Genomic DNA, 22500 nt, shown 5'->3' with positions numbered 1-22500 from the left:
TCTCTTTGTGTCCCCTCCTCTTTCCATCTCCCTCCCTCCCACTTTGGCACCCGTGCTCTCTCCCTTTCCCTCTCTCTCCCTCTCCCTCTCTCTCTCTCTCTCTCTCTCTCTCTTCATCTGATTGTGGAGATCAGTGGTCTGTTAATCCCGGCTCCCCTGCCTGGACTCCCTGGCTGCTGTATTCCTGCGGGAGAGAGAGAGAGAGAGCGGAAGAGGAAGAAAGGCAGAGAAAGAGAGTGATCGAGAGAGAGAAACAGAGAGAGAGAGTGCGAGTGAGTGAGTGAATGAGAGAGAGAGAGAGCAAGAGAGAGAGAGAGCGAGAGAGAGAGAGAGAGAGAGAGAGAGAGAGAGAGAGAGAGAGAGAGAGAGAGCATGGCACGGAGCCAGTAGCAGGACAGAGCGCTCCCAGCGCGCCTGCTAGTCCACTCTGCGACCCAGGCTGCTGTGCCGTGAAACAACAGGGGGACGAAAGCACTGCACAAAGACTGAGTGAACAAAACAAACAAACAAACAAACAAACAGACAAACAAGGAGAGGAACAACAAGTGTGAGACGGAAAACAGAGGGAACACAGGGGAAGTGTGGAGGAAGAGAAGGAGGAGGAGAGTGGGATAGGATGACAGCTATCGTGCACATCCTGCGACAGTGCTGAACGGGAGCTCTGCACTCCTCTCTCTCTCTCTCCCTTTCTCCCTCCCTCTCTCTTTTTCTCTCTTTCTGCCCGTTTGTGCTGTTTGACTTTGGGGGGAGTAAGTTTAAAATCCTGAGTCCTGTGGACATGGAGTCGCCCACGAGAGAGATTGAAGAGTTTGAGAGCACCTCACTCAAGTACCTGCAGCCCGAACAGATCGAGAAGATCTGGCTTCGACTCCGAGGACTGTGAGTAATCTCCTTTACTTTTGTCTGTAGTTTGCTGTCTCTATATTTCCCTCTTTGTGCGTCTGTGGGTGTGTGCGTGTGTGGGTGTGTGCGTGTGTGCGTGTGTGCTTGTGTGTGTGTGTGTGTGTGTGTGTGTGAATGTGAATGTGTGAAACAGAGATTGAGAGACAGACCTAATGGTCTGGATGAGTGAGGTCAGAAGTTTAGTATCGATAGGTTGCAGCATGTTCATATCTGGTCACGCTGTGTCTTTAGTATTTATGGATATGTGAGTAGCCGTGTACACAATGAGAGGAGTGGTGGAGAATGAGGGAGTGTGGTGAAGGGTTAATATGATCACAAATGCATTAGCTTGCATGTACAAGAGCCTTCATTGGTATTCAGGTATGAGTGCTGCTTCTCCCCTGCCAGCACAAAGACTTATCTGCGGCCGGTTCTGTTCAAACTTACTCAGTCTCCGGCGCTGGAGCTTGCTGTGGAACTCCATTATGTGTATGGGCAGTCCCTTGGGGATTACATATGCTGTCTGCTGTATTAGCAGAGGAGAGGGTGGAGGAGATCCTTTGTGACTGCATGCAGTCTCAGTCAGAAAATCTTCTGTATTATGTAATATATGTTTTTCTGACTGTCACATGTTCACTAACATATGACAGGAAGCCTCAGCGCATTTGTGTGGTGGTGATCTTGCCACTTTAGTTTGATTAGATTTTTGAGCTAGACCTTGGCAATAACTGTTTACCACACTGTACTGTACATGTGAAAACGTGTAATGAGGATAATAATAACACTAATTCAGAGGCTTAGTGCTTCTCATCTGCTGAAATGGGTATCACACAGATCTTCTCAAGCAACTCGGGGGAAAATCCGTTCATGCAGGTCTTTTGAGTTTAGTGATTTTGTGCTACCCCACTGGTACTTACTACATCATGCCGCTCTTAGGCAGGATTTAAGCGTCTCAGATAGTGTGGAGTGTCTGCTCTGCCGTTAGGTAGGTCTCTTTTGTTGACTTTGAAGTCGAGGAAGTCTTCACCGCTCCCATTATTGCTCCTGGTCTGTTGGAAAAAAACATTTCTTTTTCACCAGCTTGAAAGAGGGGAGAAAACTCCCAAACAGGCTGTGCTTTTAGATTAGATAGAAGTGCTGCTTTAGACCTGCCAATCAGTTCAGCTATTGTCGGCTCTCTTTGGTGTGTGTGTGTGTGTGTGTGTGTGTGTGCGTGTGTAAAATTATTAGTGTGCCACAAGTGGTTTACACTGTCTCATTATGTATTGTTATAGTGAAGTGTATGAATGTGTGTGTGTGTGTGTCAGTATTTGACTGATTCTTCTGATAGCTATGATATCCCTGATAGTTCTTGCTTTAGGAAGGTGACCAGTATTTCAGTATTCAAAGGGTTCCATTTAGATGATAAGAGGAAGAATAATGCCTCTGGTCACATCAAAATAGCATAACATTACTCTGACAACAAAGTGCAACAAATAACATCATTCTCAACATACAATAAGGCTAAGGACAAAGTATTAGGTTTGTATTACGTCATAATGTATCAGGGTGAATGACATGTTATACAATGTTATGTATGTAATATATACCCCATTAGAGTTGGGGTTGGTTGAAAATACATGAACGGTAGTCAACATATAGCTGTAGTGCAAATGTGTTCTCAGTGTGTGTGTGTGTGTGTGTGTGTGTGTGTGTGTGTGTGTGTGTGTGTGTGTGTGTGTGTGTGTGCGTGTGTTTGGGTGTGTTTGTGTGTGTTTATGTATGCATGTGGGCATGCATGTATGCCATTGTGAGAGATTAATGGTGCATAGAACATTCTACAATGATGTAACACAGAGTATGTATACATCTACAATGAAATAGAGAGCGATAGAGATAGAGAGAGAGAGAGAGAGAGAGAGAGAGAGAGAGAGAGTACGCAGTAGAGCAGTCATTTTGTTCATAGTGTCAGACGGACCTGATAGAATTGCGGAGTGTCGCTGATAGACTGGCTAATTTTTCCCCTGTCGTTGGTCCTAATTGCTCTGGCGCCCCTGCATTCCTAATAGACTTGAGGGATTTACCATTTCCACACTGTTAATGTGATAGACCAAAGCCTTTCACTCAATTACCTGATTAATTAACATCATACATTATACAGTCCCATGGTTGAGCAGCCCAGTGTGAATATTCAGGAGGGTAAATGCTCGGGGGTAATGGCAGCCTCTGGCGCAGACACAGCCTGTCAGCAGTCAGCAATGTGCTGGTGGGCCCGCAGCTTGTGCTAGGCTGAGTTTAACACGGGGAGGGGGGCCACTTTTAAAAAGTCTCACCCAGAGGGAATGCTTGAAGCCAAGTGCAGTGTGTGTGTGTGTGTGTGTGTGTGTGTGTGTGTGTGTGTGTCTGTGTCTTTGTGAGACAGCCAGAGTGTGACAGAGAGAGTCAAGTAAGCAGAGAAAGAGAGAGAGAGGGAGAGAGAGATAGAAAGAGAGAGTGAGAGAGCATGTATTTGGGCACATGTGTTTGTGTGGATTAACTGTAGTGATAATGATTGTAAACCCATGTTGTCTCTCTTCCAGGAGAAAGTACAAGAAGACGTCACAGAGGTAAGCCGGAGTGTGGCTCTGACGGACAGACAGCACATCCCCCTCCCTCCCACTCCCACTGCCCCTCCATAGGCCGTCCCTGTGGCTGTCCAGCTCCACCTGGAGCTGATGGATGGAGGGCATAAAGAGACAGGCGCTCCACGCGCTCCTCTGATGTATAGGGCCCAGTGGAGGCTCTGGAGGCGTGGGGCTTCCTGTTCTGCTGCCTGTTGTTGTCTGAATTGGGTGATTAGGGGCAGCAGGTTGTACTGTATGGGGATCACAGGGAGCTAAATGAGCAAGACAGGAGATGAGAGAGCAGGGAGAGGACAGAACTGAGAGAGGGGGAGAGAGAGATACAGGGATGATAGAGAGAGAGAGAGAGAGAGAGAGATACATACACACATACATACAGTGCATGCATACATACATACACACATACATAGATACATACATACATACATACATACATACAGAGATACATACACACACACACACACACACACACACACACACACACATACATATAGATACTGTACTAGAGATTATAAGTTAGAAAGGAGAAATGATTGCCTATGAGTAGTAGAAGCTGAGGGTGATAGAAATACTGTGCGGTGAGGACAGTGATCAGAGAGGCTGAGGTAGTAGATGTGTATGGAGGCTGGTGTGTGCCTAACGTGTCTGTAGCTGTGATTGGAGGCTGGTGTGTGTTTAACGTGTCTGTAGATGTGGTATTGGAGGCTGGTATGTGCCTAACGTGTCTGTAGTTGTGGTATTGGAGGCTGGTGTGTGTTTAACGTGTCTGTAGTTGTGCTATTGGAGGCTGGAGGTTTCTTCCTATATGTATCTCCAATTCTAGGGAGCTTTTCCTTGCCCCTGTTACTCATGGGCTCTCTTTGAAATGTTTAACACTCTGTAAAGCGCCATGAGACATGTGTAATACTTTGGCGCTCTATAAGTAAAATTCAATTGAAATTGAAATTGGTATGTGCCTAACGTGTCTGTAGATGTGCTATTGGAGGCTGGTGTGTGCCTATTGTGTCTGTAGATGTGGTATTGGAGGCTGGTGTGTGCCTAACGTGTCTGTAGATGTGGTATTGGAGGCTGGTGTGTGCCTAACGTGTCTGTAGTTTTGCTATTGGAGGCTGGTATGTGCCTAACGTGTCTGTAGATGTGGTATTGGAGGCTGGTGTGTGCCTAACGTGTCTGTAGATGTGGTATTGGAGGCTGGTGTGTGCCTAACGTGTCTGTAGTTGTGCTATTGGAGGCTGGTATGTGCCTAACATGTCTGTAGATGTGATTGGAGGCTGGTATGTGCCTAACGTGTCTGTAGATGTGATTGGAGGCTGGTATGTGCCTAACATGTCTGTAGATGTGATTGGAGGCTGGTATGTGCCTAACGTGTCTGTAGATGTGATTGGAGGCTGGTATGTGCCTAACGTGTCTGTAGATGTGATTGGAGGCTGGTATGTGCCTAACATGTCTGTAGATGTGGTATTGGAGGCTGGTGTGTGCCTAACGTGTCTGTAGATGTGGTATTGGAGGCTGGTGTGTGTTTAACGTGTCTGTAGTTGTGCTATTGGAGGCTGGTATGTGCCTAACGTGTCTGTAGTTGTGCTATTGGAGGCTGGTCTGTGCCTAACGTGTCTGTAGATGTGGTATTGGAGGCTGGTATGTGCCTAACGTGTCTGTAGATGTGATTGGAGGCTGGTATGTGCCTAACGTGTCTGTAGATGTGGTATTGGAGGCTGGTATTGGAGGCTGGTATGTGCCTAACGTGTCTGTAGTTGTGCTATTGGAGGCTGGTATGTGCCTAACGTGTCTGTAGATGTGATTGGAGGCTGGTATGTGCCTAACGTGTCTGTAGATGTGCTATTGGAGGCTGGTATGTGCCCAGCATGTCTGCAAATGGCAAAGGGGGGGCATGGTCTCCAGTGGCACAGGGCACTGATTGGCAGCTGAATGCCAGCCTGTGTAATTACATCCAGATTAATTGCCTGAAAAGAATTCTAGGACTGTATCATTACTGACACAAGGAAATGGTCACGCACACACACCAGTGTAAAGACCCACTTGCGCGCGCACACACACACACACACACACACACTCCCACCGCCCATCCCCACAAGCATGCATACCATACACACACACACTCAAACACACAGGCTGAGGCACATACATCCACATGCATAGCACAGACCACAGACATACGTATATGCTACAATATACTGATTTGAAAACTCCACATGCAAGCAGACATGTACAGAGAGAGAGGGACAGAAAGAGAAAGAAAGATAGAGAGAGAGAGAGAGAGAGAGAGTGTGTGGTGTGTGTGTGTGTGTGTGTGTGTGTGTGTGTGTGTGTGTGTGTGTGTGTTTATCTGTTGAAGGACCCCCCCCCCCTTCCCACGGGTTGTGAGTGGCGAGACACCTGCAAGTCTTTAGCTCTGTGCTGCATTAGAGGCTTCTCCAGATCGCATTGTTCAGCATAATGAACATAATGAATGTCAGAGTCATTAGAGGGAGACATGGAGGAGCGGAGCTGGTAAACAGCATGATTGTGTGTGTGTGTGTGTGTGTGTGTGTGTCTGTGTGTTTGTGTGTGTGTGTGTGTGTGTGTGTGTGTGTGTGTGTGTGTGTGTGTGTGTGTGTGTGTGTGTGTGTGTGTGTGTGTGTGTCTGTGTGTGTGCATGTGTGTGTGTGTGTGTCTGTGTGTTTGTGTTTGTACCTGCGTGTGCTTGTGGTTCCTGTGCTTGTGTATACACATGTGTGTGTGTGTGTGTCTGTGTGTGTATAGATGTCTCTGTGTTTGTGTCTGTGTTTGTGTTCAGCTGCTGAATCAGTACAACAGGAGACAGGTTAGTGAAAGTGTCGTGTCACTCAGGCTACGCTGAGCGTCTGTGAGTAAATCATCCCTGGGCAATCACTGACCAATAAAATGACAGACGCTTGGCATTTAGGAGCAATCAGACGGGACTCACTTTGGTGCAGCGCTGAGCTCTCAGGTCACGCCGACAGACCCTGAAAACAGGCCATCTCTGGGCCTCTGTCTGCTGTCTGCCGTCAGCTACTGATAATTACTGTGGGCTTCATTCAAGAGGACAGCCCTCTCTAACATGAAGTGATGCAGCCTGAACTTTGTTTAGGCTGAACTGAGACCAGAGCTTACTACAGCACCAGTGGCTGAGTGAGGAAGGGCTCAGTGATGTAGTGGAGGTTTACGATCTTTGTTTGTAAAGACACACACACACACACACACACACACACACACACACACACACACACACACACACACACACACACACATACACACACACACACAGACTCAAACTCACACTCACAGACACACATATGCTGAGATAAAACTCACCCACATATGCAAGCATGCATCTCTCTCTCTCTCTCTCTCTCTCTCTCTCTCTCTCTCTCTCTCTCACTCTCACTCTTCCTCTTTCACAAATACTCACACTCTGACTCCCCTGCAGTCTTTCTCACTTAAACACACACCTGGACTCTATCTGAACTCCAGAAGCAATGAATTTTATGCTTCGCATCAAAGCGAAAGTGCTTCTTTGCAAAAAGAAGAATCGGATTGCCGTCACTGTAATTTGATTAATCATAATTCAAGTGTTGGAGAATCTGGTACGAGTCCAAGAATATCCCACAGTAATGGACTGAAAACCTTAGAGCCATTTGTTCACTGGCCACTGAGTCTTATTAGCTGACGCACACTATATGGTGGATCCCAAAGCACTTATGTATTACTTCACCTCATGTGGTACACAGACAAGAGTATGGGAAGGGGTAGTCCACACGGAGGCTATTGGATACTCAAGAAGTAAGCTACTCCAGAGCTTGTGCAAAGCTCTCCATAGCTACTGTACACACGCCCTCACATGTTGCCCTAAAGGGGAGCCAGAGTCAGATATAGCTGTGTAAACAAACAGATATGCATGTGTAATACAAGTAGCCTCGATCGTTGGTTCCAGTAATGTAGCTGCAGTTATTGAAAGCCACATAAATACAGACCAAATTTGGTGGAGTCTTGTAGTCTCCACTTATGCATCTGCTGTGTGTCAGACTCACAGGGATCCAGGGTCTGCCAAGCATCACCACTCTCAAAATACTGCCCACACTGCAGCCATATATCCTAATGAACTGTAGTGTAATCTGTATCAAAAGTCTAGATGGATCTTGTATAGCTTTTCTAATCTGCACTATATGTGCTGCTTATACTGCAGCTTTTTAAGACTTGACATTTATTGGCCATCTAGAATATATTTTGCTTTATTGAGTTTGATCAGACTGTCAGAGGGATGGCCAGAATCAGAATATGGAATTGATTAATCCTGTCTATATACATTGAACTGCTGGCTACACTATACCTTCATCTAAAGCGATTGATTGAATAGCTGCGTCCAATAGCTAAAGCTGCCAGGCAGCTGCAGTGCTCCACTCTGGGGGAACGAGCCCCCATGTTCATGCCCCCAGAACCTGCCAGCTTTAGCTGTTGGTTGCAGGAACTTGAGCTTGGCAGAGCAAGTTGTTTTAGTTTCTTTTCTCTAAGTGAATATCGCTGGAATTCTCTTTTAATTTTAATTAATTGTAGGGGTGTTTTTTTTTCCAGCAAACTCCAGTCCTTTTCTGCCTGCTTGCTCAAGCTAATTGGCTTGATTAGTGTTACCTTTTTTCTGAAATGTAAAATCAATCCATACAAATGAAGTTAGGATTGAACAAAGAGCTTCTGCTGGACTGTGGCTGTGCACCACGAAGATAGATCATGTTCTCACCGTGATCCTTTGCTCTCATTTGTGGCTAGGGGATTGAAAACTCTAGCCCCACCCCGTCCGTTTTCGTTCCCTGCTAGCTTTCCCTGCGAGTCTCTCTCTCTCCCTCTCTTTTTTCTTCTCTCTTTCCCTCTCTCCTCTTTCTTTCGCTGCTTCCCCATTCTTCATCTTCTGCACCTGATAATTAGACGCATAATTAGCCGGCTGAAATGAACCCCAGAACATGGGTAATTACATTCCTCTCCACACCACTTTTCCCTTAACCCCCCCCCCCCCCCAAACCTCCCTCTGCGATAGAATGGAGTCAGGTGCTCCTGTCCTCCCGGAAGCACACTCGCGACACGCTCACCAATTTAGCCCGTTTCTGTGCGCTTTAGCGCTTTGTCTGTGCAGGTGTACAAACACTCCCCTCTCTTGACACACACACACACACACACACACACACACACACACACACACACACACACAGACTAGTCACACACCATTTGCCCAGTTATGCACAATTACCCTGATAGGACAGATATGTATAGAGACATTACTGACAGAGGGAATGTCATGAAGAGCTTGCCTGTATGGTGTACACCTATGGTGAATGGTGTGGCATCTCCCTTTACCTTTACCATGCTTGCGTCCAAGATGCTGTACAGTACGTGCTGGTAGCATCTCTCAGTAACTTGGGAGTCCATTTATTTTCTTGGGAATTATTTCCCTCTTGCCTATGGAAGGCCTAATGGATGAAACACTGCATCATTAAACTCAGCACTAATGGACATCAGTGTGCAGATAACTCTCACTATTCTCCCCTGCATTAGTTCTAGCTTTCACACTTGATACTAGTGCAAAGTGCAAGTGATTGTTTTTTTGTATTTGGGGCCAAGCAGCGAAGCTGCGATGCCCGGTTTTGTTTCTACGTTTTCTTCCCTATTATTATTACGCTTTCGTCATGGAAGTCTATGGCAGGCAGCCCATGGTGAAAAGTTCTTAAATTTGACACACTGATTGGGGACAGTCCCATGATTAATGTTGACACCTTCAACGCTCTAGCACCACTAACAGATCAAAGTTGTATATGCATTCATGCATGTAACCTTTGACCCGTTGGCCTGATTTTCAAAAATGAGATTTCGTTGGAATCCTTGAACGAAGCCTAGTTCAACGCATTATCAATTTCCACCATGATGAATTTCTGCTCTATTGGATTTTTATCAAAAATGAAACATTTTTTAGGTCACAACTTTGTCCGATCAACAAAAAACTTGACACACTTGATCTTTAGACCAAGCATCAGAAAAGCTATTCCATTGTGTATTCATTTCATCAAGTGTTTGCCCATCATGGTCAATCAAAATCGACAGTGAAGTCGCCAAACAGGAAATGAGCTCATGTCTCAGCAACTCTCATGTATCAAAATCAAATTTAGTACATAAACTTCAGACCCCATTGGGGGGACGCTCAAGAAATGTGGTGATCTTTGACCTCTAGGGGGCACTGCAATTAGCAAAAAATGCATTCTCACCTGTAGCTGTTGATGTTGGAATTAAATCTTGGGCCTCTGTTACTCGCGGAGCCAATGCCAACATGTGCCGTCAATGTGATCAATTTGGCCACTATATTGGATTCCATCAAAACCACAAAAAAGTTATCACAGATTTTCACGAAACTTGGCACAGATGATCTTCAGAACAAGCCTTACAACTCAGTTGCCAATCAAGACTGAAAACTTCTGAAAACTATTTTTCAGTACATACTGTACATGCATGTTTAGTGCATAATTTCTTCCAGTGGAGGAGTATAAAATAGTACAGGATACTAAAAGTCTGCTGTCACTGTACAAATCTGAGGTACACATTTATTTGATCAATTCATTACAGTTTCCAGTTTACTTAATTTGACATGAATCATATCCATAACAATGACACCCTCACTCTCTGTAAGGCCCCTTCATTTGCCTCTATCAAATGAACAGCCAACAACACCCAGCCACCGCTGACTCACCCATACCTCATACATACCTGTACCTGTACCTAAAGAGTGTGTTGCTATCCTCCCCCAATACAGTACATTACTTCCCAGCATATCTTCCATGATCCCCAGCATTGTAAACTGCCCAAGCTCACTCACTGAAAGAGATTAAACTGGTTCATTGTTTTGACGTTATCTGCTGACTTTACTAAGATCGAAGTGCAGAAGGAGAGTGCCATTCTTATAAATCACATCAAAACATCATTTTTTTTTCCAAGTAGCTATTTTCACTTTTGATTTCGTCATGGTGTGTGGGTCAGCACTATCTGACAAACACTGCACTGATAATTGTGGCACAGACCACATACTGCTGGCTATATTTTGGTTGAAAAAAGACAAATGCACTTAGAAATTGTAAAGCAGTATGAATTGTCCTTCTTTTCTATTGTCTTATTTCGAGGGCTGAGAACCAAAGGGGCGTAAGTGACATTTTGGTCAAAATTGAGTTATACACCTGAAAGCTCTTGATAAGCTCTTTCTAACTGACAAAATTATAGAAGTAAAATGTTTATAAATATAACGTTATTGAACAATAATCAAAGGTCTTTAACTGTGAACATATAGAAGCAGTTAGATTTGTTTTGGCTCTCCTGTAAAGTTGGTGAAATGTCCCTTACGCTCCTTTGGTTCTCAGGCCTCGATTTGTTTAATGAACTGAAAGTGTGTATGACATAATCATTTATTTATATTATGCATAATATAAATTGCCTATAGTAAAACACTTTATATGAAAGGTTTGCTCAGTGGCACGTACAGATTCCTAGGTATGGAATAATAAATATCTGAAAAAGGGAGATCTTCAGCAGGGGATCCTTGGTCAATTACCAAAACACTAACTTGCATAGATCATCAAGGTGGGCAAATACATAAAACACAATTTAAAGAGCTACCTTGGGTAGCCTACTGAGATAATGTCATGGTTTTCAGGGTACCAGTCAATGCCCTGTTAATTCACCTTGTGTCAGGGATGGGAATAGACTGAGAATAGCCATACCAGCCTTTGGCAAATTTGGGATTTGATCTGCCCTCATATCATGCTCTCATAGCACAGCTTGTAGGCACTGTGGCTGCTTTACCCAGTTTTTACACAGTCACATTAGCTACAACAGACAGTGACAAAGTGGCAGGCTGCCATTCATTTTCAATGGGAGTGGCTGTTTGCCAGTGACAAGCGACCAGCTTGCTGCTGCCACGAGCAAGGCGGGGCCAAAATAGGCAAGGAGTCTATTTATGCAAATGCTGAGTGATGTGACAAAGCAACTGTCAATCGGAGGGAAGGTGACATTACGTTTCTTGCTTGAAAGTGAACTTGAAAATTCTATCCAAAATGGCGGAGCTAACTCATCAAAAGCTTTGTGCTAACAAGTAAGTTCAGGGTTTGTGGCCTTATATTTTGCAAGACCTAGTGAGAAATATTAACTTTTAAATCTAAAAAGACAGGTTTTGTAACCCAAAAATATATCTGAAGTCATCTACGAGCTATCTGTATCTCTATCTGCTATCGGTAGCCATCAATCACCCCAGAAGCACCTCCCCACTCAATGAGAAGTTGGTGGAGTTGTTGCTATCTTTTATAGCTAATGTAACTGTAGGGTAACTCATGGAAGCCTGTTTCCACTTGAGGAACAAAGTCATAATTATGAGAAATTAAGTCATAATTTTGAGATTTAAAGTCATAAATTGAGATTTAAAGAAATAATTTTGAGATTTTAAGTAATTTTATCATGAGATAAAAAGTCATAATTCTGAGATAGGAAAGTCAAAATAATGAGATAAAAAGACGTATTTATGAGTTAAAAAGTCAAAATGATGAGATACTTTCTCATTATTATGAGATAAGAAAGTAAAAATTATGAAATAAAAAGTCATAATTATGAGACAAAAGATCAAATTATGAGATATCACATAGTTTCACCTTTTTTTTATCCCATAAATATGACTTTTTATCTTATAAATCTCAAAAGCATGACTTTTAATCTCAAAATGACAACTTTAAATCTCAAAATTACGATTTCATTTCTCATAATTCTGACTTTATATCTGGCAGTAGTGGAAACAGGCTTCTATAGTAAGCATCAATGTTTTTTCCGACCGTCAGTATTCTGTGAAAATGACAACTGAGCTCATGTTTAAATTGGCCGAGAATCTCCTTTAAAGAGACCCTATGCAACTTTTTCATAGTCATAAAATCGCTTAGAAATCGTTGTTTTGCTTGACTGACCAGTTTTATCGAAAACAGTCACATTTCCTCCCACCCCTAGTGTCCCTATCCGCTATTACAACCTTGCAACTTTCTGATAAACGATCGTCTGCTGTTTACATCTGGAAGTCAGAGACGCGTAAGGAACAAGAAGAACCACGCTTGCAATTTATATATTTATATATAGCCTATATATGTATAAATACACGCTAAAGCTGTCGGGGAAGCTCTGCAGAGAGATATGCTAGCATAAAACGAGCGAAAACGAAAAACGAAACCGAAACCAGATATGAAATCGCCAATCCTGCATTGTTCCTCTTTAAGGCTGATTAATGCGATCATTCAGTCATGCTCCTTGCAGGTGCATCTGCAAAAAATATTATACTATCATTATTGTATATCCTGATACATTTTTTTTCAATAAACTTTCATATATTCTAGATCCATACACATAAAGTATAATAGTTCAAGCCTTTTGTTTTAATCTTGATGATCTTGCTGTCCCATGGTAGCCTGGATATGCCCATGCTGCCTTGTGTGATTGCAATGTGCAGAGGGGGAGTTCATGCATGTGACAAATCATTTTTCATTCATGTGACAAATCACATTAAAAAAACCCTCCATATATCTTTACAACTTGCTACTTTCACTTTTGATTTTGATATCATGTGTGGATCAGCACTGTCTAACACTGCATGGATAATCACGTGGCACTGACCAGAATACTGCTGGTTGTAACGGGTTTTTGTTGAACTATAATTTTGAATGCACTAAAAGATTGTAAAACAGTTTGAATGGTCCTTGTCGACCTTGTGACTTACAGTAGTTTTCACTCTGATAATACACTATCAACTGTGAGACCTTATATAAAGGGACGTGTTCGCTTGGGCCCCTCATTGCTGCTTGCAGCTATATTTTTCTTATCGTATTTGAGAGCATCTATGTTTTTGATAGCTATGAGGAAGTAGGCCTACTGGATATTTATTTGGGAAGTGATGTCTTACGCTGGGAAAACACTGTGAACTTAGGCCTACTTGTCAGTCGCACTCACACTGCACATTTCAGTCAGGCCGGTTGCTGTGCTTACACTATGCCTTCCACTGCTCACAAGACAAGAAACATTTCGGACATGGCAGAAATCCATGTCTTCTAATCAGCCGTTGTGACCCTGCTTAAAGTACACAACGTGTCAGACAGGAATTTGGCCTGATTCAAAAGTTTGGATCTGACTGCTTTGGGGCCAAATCATGCCAGAATTGCACAGTGTCTGCATGATATTCCAGTTGCATTGCCTTACTTCTACTGCTGAAGCATAGTCTGGTGATCTGAGTAAGAGCCCTTAGTATGGATGACTAATCTCATGTCACCATGGCAATAGTCCATCTACATTTGCACTGTCATTGGGGGACTGAGCTCCTTAAAGAGTTTAATGTTCCCGCTGTTTCATCCAAAGAGCTTGGATGGCGTGGAGAAGATCTATTCGTCTGGATTAAGCGCAGGCTTTATTGCCGCGATATCTCTGAAGTGAACTCGCAGTCTTTATGATGATGAAAGCACATATCTCACAGAGCCATCCACTTTGAAAAGCCCCATGCTCACCAAAACCCTCATCATCTGTGTTCAATTCCAATCATTCACATGATCAGTCGTAATGATCCTCTCATCGCCGGCGCTCGGGCGGAGCACTTGTTTGACACTCAGAGGCGTTTTAATCACATCTCTTACCACGTGACAGTGTGCACATCTTGATGGCTCTGGCGATGCACTGGGCACCTATTACTCTCAGAAGTGATGGTCCAGGGCGGTTGGTGGTGGTGGTGGTGGTGGGGGGGTCATGTCCCTCATTGCCACACTCGGTCACCACAGCGTTTGCCGGCGTGGCAAATTCATCCTGGCGCGATGGAGAGGCTCGAGAGCGGAGCAAGGATGAGAGTGCGATGAGGCGATTGGAGGCAACGGGGTTTGGGGTGAGCAGGTCAGCTGCTGCGGGGGTCTGTGGGGACCTCTGGAGAGAGAGGCTTCATCAGACACTCAACAGCACAAGGCAGGACGCCGCCCCCTCCGCCCTTCTGATTGGACCCAGTAATGTGTGAATGTGCTGCCAGGCAAAACGAATGTGCTTGTCATACTGTAGTTCATCCCGTTTTTTGAGGGTGTGCAGCTACATGTACTGTATGTGATACATCTCCTGGAACTCCAAAGAGCAACTGATATCAGTGTTGAACTCTCAGAGGATGGAGGGCGCTCTCTCTCTGTAGTGTGTTTATATCAAGTGACTTTCTTGTGTCAAAACGGTGAGATCGAAGAAAAGACATTATTGATTACGTAGTACCACAGAAATGGTCCTCTGCAGGCACCTCAGTCTTGCATTTATTTCTGCTTCTTAAAGCTTTATTTCTGAGTGTGAAATGTGAACAAAACGTGCTAAAGTCCCAGGCTGCGCCAGCCTCTCTCTTTGGCCTCTCCACGTGAGTCTGTCTCGTTTGGTGCCATGGTGGCTCCTCCCGATAATAAATCAAGTGCTGGTGTTTATTCTTAAGGCCGCGCCACATGCACGCCTCCCCTCAGATGAAAGGCCCCCGAGGCTGCAAAGGGCCATCAACATGAATTGTTTATATCCAAGTGTGCCTGTGGCGTCAGTCTCTCAGACTGGGGATACGCTCAGTGAGCCACTTTTGAAGCACAACCCTTTTTTAAGGCCCCCCAATGGAAGTTGAGACTGGGATGGTTTGGGTCCTGATGTGGCCCAGGTGTGGCCTGAATCTGACAGATCAGACTCCCATAGATAGGCTCTATGTTTACAAATATTCCAGAACTTGTGCCTAGCTGGTGGCAGTAACCACTCAGACGTTGCCGTGAAGTCAATAAGTGTCGATAAGTGTATGTTTATTGTGCTACCTTGCAAATTTACATTTTTACATGAGCTTGTCAAATAGTATAAAATACTATGTGGCGACATTGAAGATTCTGTCAACTTGCAATTTAAAAATAAATTGTGACCACTTCAGAGAAGCAGTTGGCTAGAAATATTGCACATAGCACTCAGCTAGGGAGCAGTATATGATTAAGTCACCTAACAAAGCAAAGAGATGTGCTGCCAGATCTAATACTAGTCAGAAACCAAATCAGTGTTCAATGTGAGATTTTATCCAAGGCTATAGACTGTCAAAGAGTTAAGTTGCCTGGGTATTATAGCCAAGGTTGTGATCTCTGTTGAGAATTGTATGGGCTAATAATGTTAAATGTTTTCAGGAGGTTGTCTTCCTCTGCTTCCTAATATACAGTACAAGCATTTAGTCTTAGTAAGGCTGACATGATGATTTATGTTCCATTTAAAGATTGGATTAACTCCATGCAGCTCTATTAGCATAAGGGGATATAAAATGCATGTCTTTACAGCCTGACGTCCTACAAGCCAAAAAGTGAAGTCCATTTTAAGCAGGAGTCTTCCAGCTGCTCAGTTCTGAAAAAGCATGAAACACCAGAGTGGTTTTCGCTGTGCCATCAGCATGAGTCACTTGTTGGAGAGGAGTTTGCCACTGTCTGCCTTCCCTGCCTCTGTTTACCACTGGGTTTAATTTGCACAGTGTTTCACTCTCTTTGGTGTGAAGGAGGAGGAAAGAGAGATGAGAAAAGAAAAAAGAAACACTGCTCAAGAAATTGTGTTTCCATCAAAGGCTGCGGCTCCCTCTGAACAGCTCAACATGAATATTAGAAAGATCATCCACTGGAAAGACCGATGCCTGAACAAACTGTACACCTCCCAAAGTAGCAGCTGCTTACTGAGAGAGAGAGAGAGAGAGAGAGAGAGAGAGAGAGAGAGAGAGAGAGAAGGAGAGGGAGGATCTTTTAAACATTCTTTTTGTCAGCTGTCTTTTTGTTGAGCATTTGGTAATGAAATGAAGCCATTCCAGTGGTAATCTGGTTCTTTTTGTTCAAAATTGTACTGGTACAGTATGTGTTCGATTTAGTTAACTGTGATATGTGTTTTATGGATGTCATTAGTGGGGGCAAATTAATGATTATGATTTGGGTATTGTATGAGACATCAGGCTGAATATAGACTCATTTGGCTTCAATTTTGGAAAATATTGTGTCTTTAGCTGTGCCAATCTCTTCTTGTCTGTCTGAAATGATTTCACAGTTTTGGTGATCTGGTTACGAATAATGTTTTTATTGTGTCATATTCAGAGATGACCTTGAGCATCCACTCTTTATCTGTAGTAGACCTTCAAGCAGACATAACTCTAATCTCCTGTATATGCACTTTGCATTAGGGGTGGGAATCACAGAGTACTAGCCTTCCGTCCTGGGCCAGAACAACGATAATATCTCCATACAGCAATTCTCCAGCACTGACTACATTCATCATATGTGATTCATCACAACAGTTGTGTAACATAAGAGGAAAAAACACCCTTCAGCAGGAGAAATGAGAAATACCACTTAAAGGCCATCATTTAAGTCCGTGGCTTTTTGCACTGTGCGCCATTTTCAGTTTCTTCTCTCTGCAAGTTTCCTCTTGTTCATTTGATATGTGGCACCATGAGAAGTCCTGGAGGGATGAGAAGTACATCAGACTGGTATATCAAGACTAGTACATCAGACTGGTATATCAAGACTAGTACATCAGACTGGTATATCAAGACTAGTACATCAGACTGGTATATCAAGACTAGTACATCAGACTGGTATATCAAGACTAGTACATCAGACTGGTATATCAAGACTAGTACATCAGACTGGTATATCAAGACTAGTACATCAGACTGGTATATCAAGACTAGTACATCAGACTGGTATATCAAGACTAGTACATCAGACTGGTATATCAAGACTAGTTATCAGACTGGTATATCAAGACTAGTACATCAGACTGGTATATCAAGACTAGTTATCAGACTGGTATATCAAGACTAGTACATCAGACTGGTATATCAAGACTAGTTATCAGACTGGTATATCAAGACTAGTTATCAGACTGGTACATCAAGACTAGTACATCAGACTGGTACATCAAGACTAGTTATCAGACTGGTATATCAAGACTAGTTATCAGACTGGTATATCAAGACTAGTACATCAGACTGGTATATCAAGACTAGTTATCAGACTGGTTATCCATTAAGAGCTCCTCCATGTTTTGGTAAAAAATATCAGTATTTGGCGCTAACGTATCCATACTGTGTCACAAGCATGTTCCAATATGATATATCAATATTCCATTTTTTACACTTTTCCTTCACATGTAGCAGCAGGGGGGGGGGGGCTCAGGACCCTTGCTGTTGTGGCTAGTTATGGCTTTTTACTAGATGCAAGCTTGGTGCAAGACCTCTGCTTCCTGCCCCCATCATAGGCAGGCCAGACATGAATGTTAATGTGGACACATGCATGTCGCGTAACCAGGGGTAGCATCAGCTGGGGCATCATGGAGTGAGTCAGATGAAGTCTATTACCACCCACCCCCTCCAGTCAGGGCTGCTGGGCCTTAAACCAGAAGGACACTCAATCCAACAGCCTGCTACTTAGCACAAACTCAATAGACCCAGGGCCATATGGGCCACGCATTACTCATTCCAGATGTGTCTGCAACTTCATCAGGATTAATTGGGCTGGTAACAAGAATACTAATCAGCAGCCCAGTGCACAAACGATTGGCTGATCCACATGGCAAACGATTGGCTGATCCACATGGCAAACGATTGGCTGATCAACATGGCAAACGATTGGCTGATCCACATGGCAAACGATTGGCTGATCAACATGACAAACGATTGGCTGATCTACATGGCAAACGATTGGCTGATCCACATGGCAAACGATTGGCTGATCCACATGGCAAACGATTGGCTGATCCACATGGCAAACGATTGGCTGATGAGGCGCGCTGGTTTGAATCGGCTTTGGAAGAGTTAGACTTGGGCTTTTCTTTGAAGGTTGAGCAGAAAGAAGCACTCAAGTCATTCGTTTTAAAGAAGGATATATTTGCCTTTTTGCCGACCGGCTATGATTGGTCACAAATGCTGACCTATTACATGCAGAGGCAGTTTGAAAGACAACTGTTCATCCCACCCACAGGCTTCAGCTCTCTGAATGGTCCGACCCCAGACTATACATTTCTGTATAGTTTGGCTTGCCTGGCAAGCATTTTGATGCATTTCACAAAAAATGGCCTATTTACAGCATACACATATATTGACAATTTTGTGGAGGACGGTAGTGTAGCATTTAATTCCAGAAGAACCATAGACATCCTTTGGAAGTAGACATATCTTTGTCAGAGAAAGCCTTCTTCTCAGAGCACTAGCTGATCCTGGCTGGATCCAGAACTGGGCCCTGGGAGCCTGGGTTAGATCAGGGCTACATATACTGTAGTGTGAATCAGGGCTAGGTCTCTTTATCTCCATGTGTCTCTGTGTATGTCGCCCCCCCCCCCCCCCCTTTCATTCCCTGTCTACTGTACGTCACTCTGTCTATCTCTATGGCTTCCTCTCTCAGCTCATCACTTGTGTGTGTCCTGTGTACAGTATGTCTCTGTTTGTCAGCTGCACTCTCTTGTGGACACAGCATACTGTACCTCTCTTCCATCATTTGCCTCCTCTGTCTCACTCTCACTCTCATTCTCTTTCAGACTCATTTACTAAGCCCTTGCATAAGCAACAGGCCAGGTCTGTAGCTGTCACACTAAAACAAAACAGATTGTTTACTCTTTTGTTTACCCCTCAGCCATTGTTTACTCCTTTTCCAGATACATTGAGTGGCTTAGGGTGCCTATATAGCTGGCTGTACTTAGGTGTTGGAAATATCACTGCGGAAACGTGAAGAGATGGGACAAGACACGTCCCATTAAAAACGCGGACATTGGGTTATTCTCATTCATTCTATTTATTTGAAAACATGTGCTTTAGACAAACTGTAAAACCATGGCTTCCCAGACTGAGATTGACATTGAGAATGGTAAAGAAACCTCTCACCCAGACATCAGATCACTTGACATTGAAGCTCAATTACTTTCACAGACTCCAAATGTGTCATATGTCACCTTCTACTTCTTTTACCACTCTCTGTCATCATGTGCACATATATGAATGTGTGTGTGTGTGTGTGTGTGTGTGTGTGTGTGTGTGTGTGAGAGAGAGAGAGAGAGAGAGAGAAAGAGAGAGAGAGTATGTGTGAGTATGCTCAGATGACAAATATGACCCCTAATCTCCATTAACCCATTCCCTCATGAGCCCTTCTTCCTCCTTCTCCAGCTGAGGAGTGCTGATGGGACACACACTCGTCCACTGTGGCGTTAACCACACAGCCTGCGGCCCGATCGCTCCAGTCAGGCCCACTATAGTCCTGAGTCTGTAGGCGTGTGGGTCTGTCATGGCGCTGTCATGATGAGTTCCCCTACAGTCACTCTGGGTCTTTGTCTCCTGAAGGGACCACAAATGCATTGTTATTCTACAACTGGTTGGCTTTGTCTACTCTTGTGATTCAATAGCATCTTCACTTGATCACTATGAAGTATCTCAAAGTTGTCAACAAAGTTTCATATGACAGATTATTATTTTATGATCAGTTGTAATTGTTACACTAATTTGACAAAATGGAAGTTAACGTGTACATAAACATTAATGAGGGATTCCTGGAGCTCTGCTAGAGCTATTCTGACTGAAGACTGTCCTAGATAGCTTCTAATTATTACCTCTGATCTGTAAAGGGGAAATCCCTGAAGTGTGTTCAAATTAGCAAACAAAGGCAAACATTCTCATACATTTTTAACACAAATAGATGCTAGACTAATTTACATTTTGAATCGAATAATTGGCAATGTTTACACACACAACAAATCATCAAAACTAAGTTAATACACTCAAAAATTATTTCTAGGAAATGCCTCGAAATGCCTTCAGGAAATGCCTTCATTTGCATCTGTTTGCTTGTATCTCTGATGTAATGGCATTTGTCCAAATTGAGACAGCTGTGACATACAGTATAGCCCAGTGCAGTACACATACGTGTGAAATCTCACTGTAGGGGATTTCAAACTGGCTTGAGTGCAATTCAAATACACAAAAGTATTGTTTGTAAATTCATGTGAATGGTGTGTGTGTGTGTTTGTGTGTGTATTGCTTCTGTGCTCATGTGTTTGTTAGTGTTAGTGTTTGTGTGTGTGTGTGTGTGTGTGTGTGTGTGTGTGTGTGTGTGTGAGATTGTGATTGTATTGCATAGTGCAGTTATCTGGAGGCAGTGCTTGTAGCTGGAGAGATGGCTAGTGGTGGCGGCAGCCTACAGAGCCCCTAGGGCAGAGAGATCACTTCATAGACCTCATGCTGGTGATCTGTTTAAACCAATTAAAAATGTGCTGTCCCGCAGCTCTTTGTGCAAAAAGAGGTCACCTCCGACGTGTGTGTGTGTGTGTGTGTGTGTCTGTGTGTGTGTGTGTGTTCATGAGTGTGTGTGTGCGTTTGTTGTCTGTTCATGTGTGTGTGGGTGTCTGCATGCATCATGACCTTAAATGATTTTCATCTTAGGGAGTGGCGCGTCCTGTTGATTTGGTGACCTTTGGAGAAATTGGATTGGATTTTTATTAGATTGTTAAAAGAGTCACCCTGAGTGTGCCTGTATCGGACTGACCTTTAAAGCAAACACACTCAAAGTGAGAAGAATGAGACATACACAGTGACATAAGACCCCTGCTCTATACACTCACATAAAGAAAGCTCAGAAGTAGCACTTCTTCAGAAGAAACTGAAACTGAGCAAACATTTTGGAAATGTCTGAAACACCTAAACTGAAACATCGAATTCTGGCAGAAAATAGCGTCAAGCTAGCCAATTGATGTACAGTAGGCACCCGTACGCATGCCTCTGGAGTACGGTACATGACCTAACTGTAGTGTCAAATCACAATGGATAAAAGCATTCAAAAGCAAATGAATGGATAATAATGTTATCATATCAACAAAAATAAGCATATGGAAGGTATCTCTGGAGTATCTCACTACTGGATATACTCCAGTAGTGAGAAGTATCTAGAAGTATACAGTATGTATCAAAAAGCCCTATGTGTCTAGTCCCTATGTGTCTAGTCCTTCTAGCTTCTAGAAAGTTCCTACTCCAGCTTTAAGAAGCGTATAAAGGCCTGCCCTCTTGTACTGACAGTGCTGAAGTCTGTTGAGAGACTGGCACTGAGTCTGAAGTCTGAGTGATTGCACTCTAGTCCAGCAGGTCCCAGGATGGAGCGAGACTCTGTGACGGAACAGCGCTGAGTGAGGGAGCGCATGTGATTCTCTCCCCGTGGCCATCTGGAGCTCCTGGTAACTGTCACCCGTCCCCCATCATCATCTCCACTCTGCCCAGAGCAGAGAGCTCCCCATCCCACGCCTCTGCCAGAGAGCATCACATAATCCCACGGATTACATCATTTCCCACCCAGTCGGCCTGCACTGAGCCTGGGATTATTCCACTCTGAACTGGCACACGCCCGTGTGACAAACAGGGAGTGGATTGCTTGTGTGTGAGAGGATTTCTGATGGGAGCCGACTTGGCTCGTCTCTGGCACAGAATTGGACCGCAGTCTGGGAGAGAGCCGTGCAGAGGGTCCAATTTTGGGAATTCGCTGTTCCCCAGAAACAAATAGCTGTTATTAGTCTGGTGAGGAGCGTGCCGGATGTGCGCCATGGCAGCTCGAGCGTTGGTGAGAGTTACATCATGCCGAGAGCGGAGAATATCCCTGCCTCTCCGCACTATTTAGGGATTACACAGAAAACAATCAGGCCCTTGGGAGGAGAGGAGGCCCACACAGAGTTAATACACGGCAAGCCAGCTGTTAAGAGCAGCAATACGGTGCGGGAGCTTGCAGCGCCAGACGGCCTTGGTGCAGGTCACGGCTAGCGCTCCGGATCCGCCGGGCAGGCCAGCGGTGTGGACGCAAGAGGACTGAGAGAAAACACACACACACACACGCTGAGACTGAGAGGGCTTGCCTCAGAGAGAACACACACACACACACACACACACACACATTGATACTGCGAGGGCTGGCCTCAGAGAGGC

General features: G+C 44.1%; 1 protein-coding gene across 1 annotated transcript in view; it reads left to right on the top strand.

The window, feature by feature from the left end:
* pde1cb (phosphodiesterase 1C, calmodulin-dependent b) overlaps positions 1-22500 on the top strand; it is an 87467-nt gene that overhangs the window by 27666 nt on the left and 37301 nt on the right. The gene's annotated exons all lie outside the window — the stretch shown is intronic.

The sequence above is a fragment of the Sardina pilchardus genome, chromosome 2 (assembly GCF_963854185.1).
Source record: "Sardina pilchardus chromosome 2, fSarPil1.1, whole genome shotgun sequence".
Classification (NCBI taxonomy): Eukaryota; Metazoa; Chordata; class Actinopteri; order Clupeiformes; family Clupeidae; genus Sardina; species Sardina pilchardus.
Note: the sequence above shows the minus strand (reverse complement) of the source record. Positions and strands in the feature narration are given on the sequence as shown.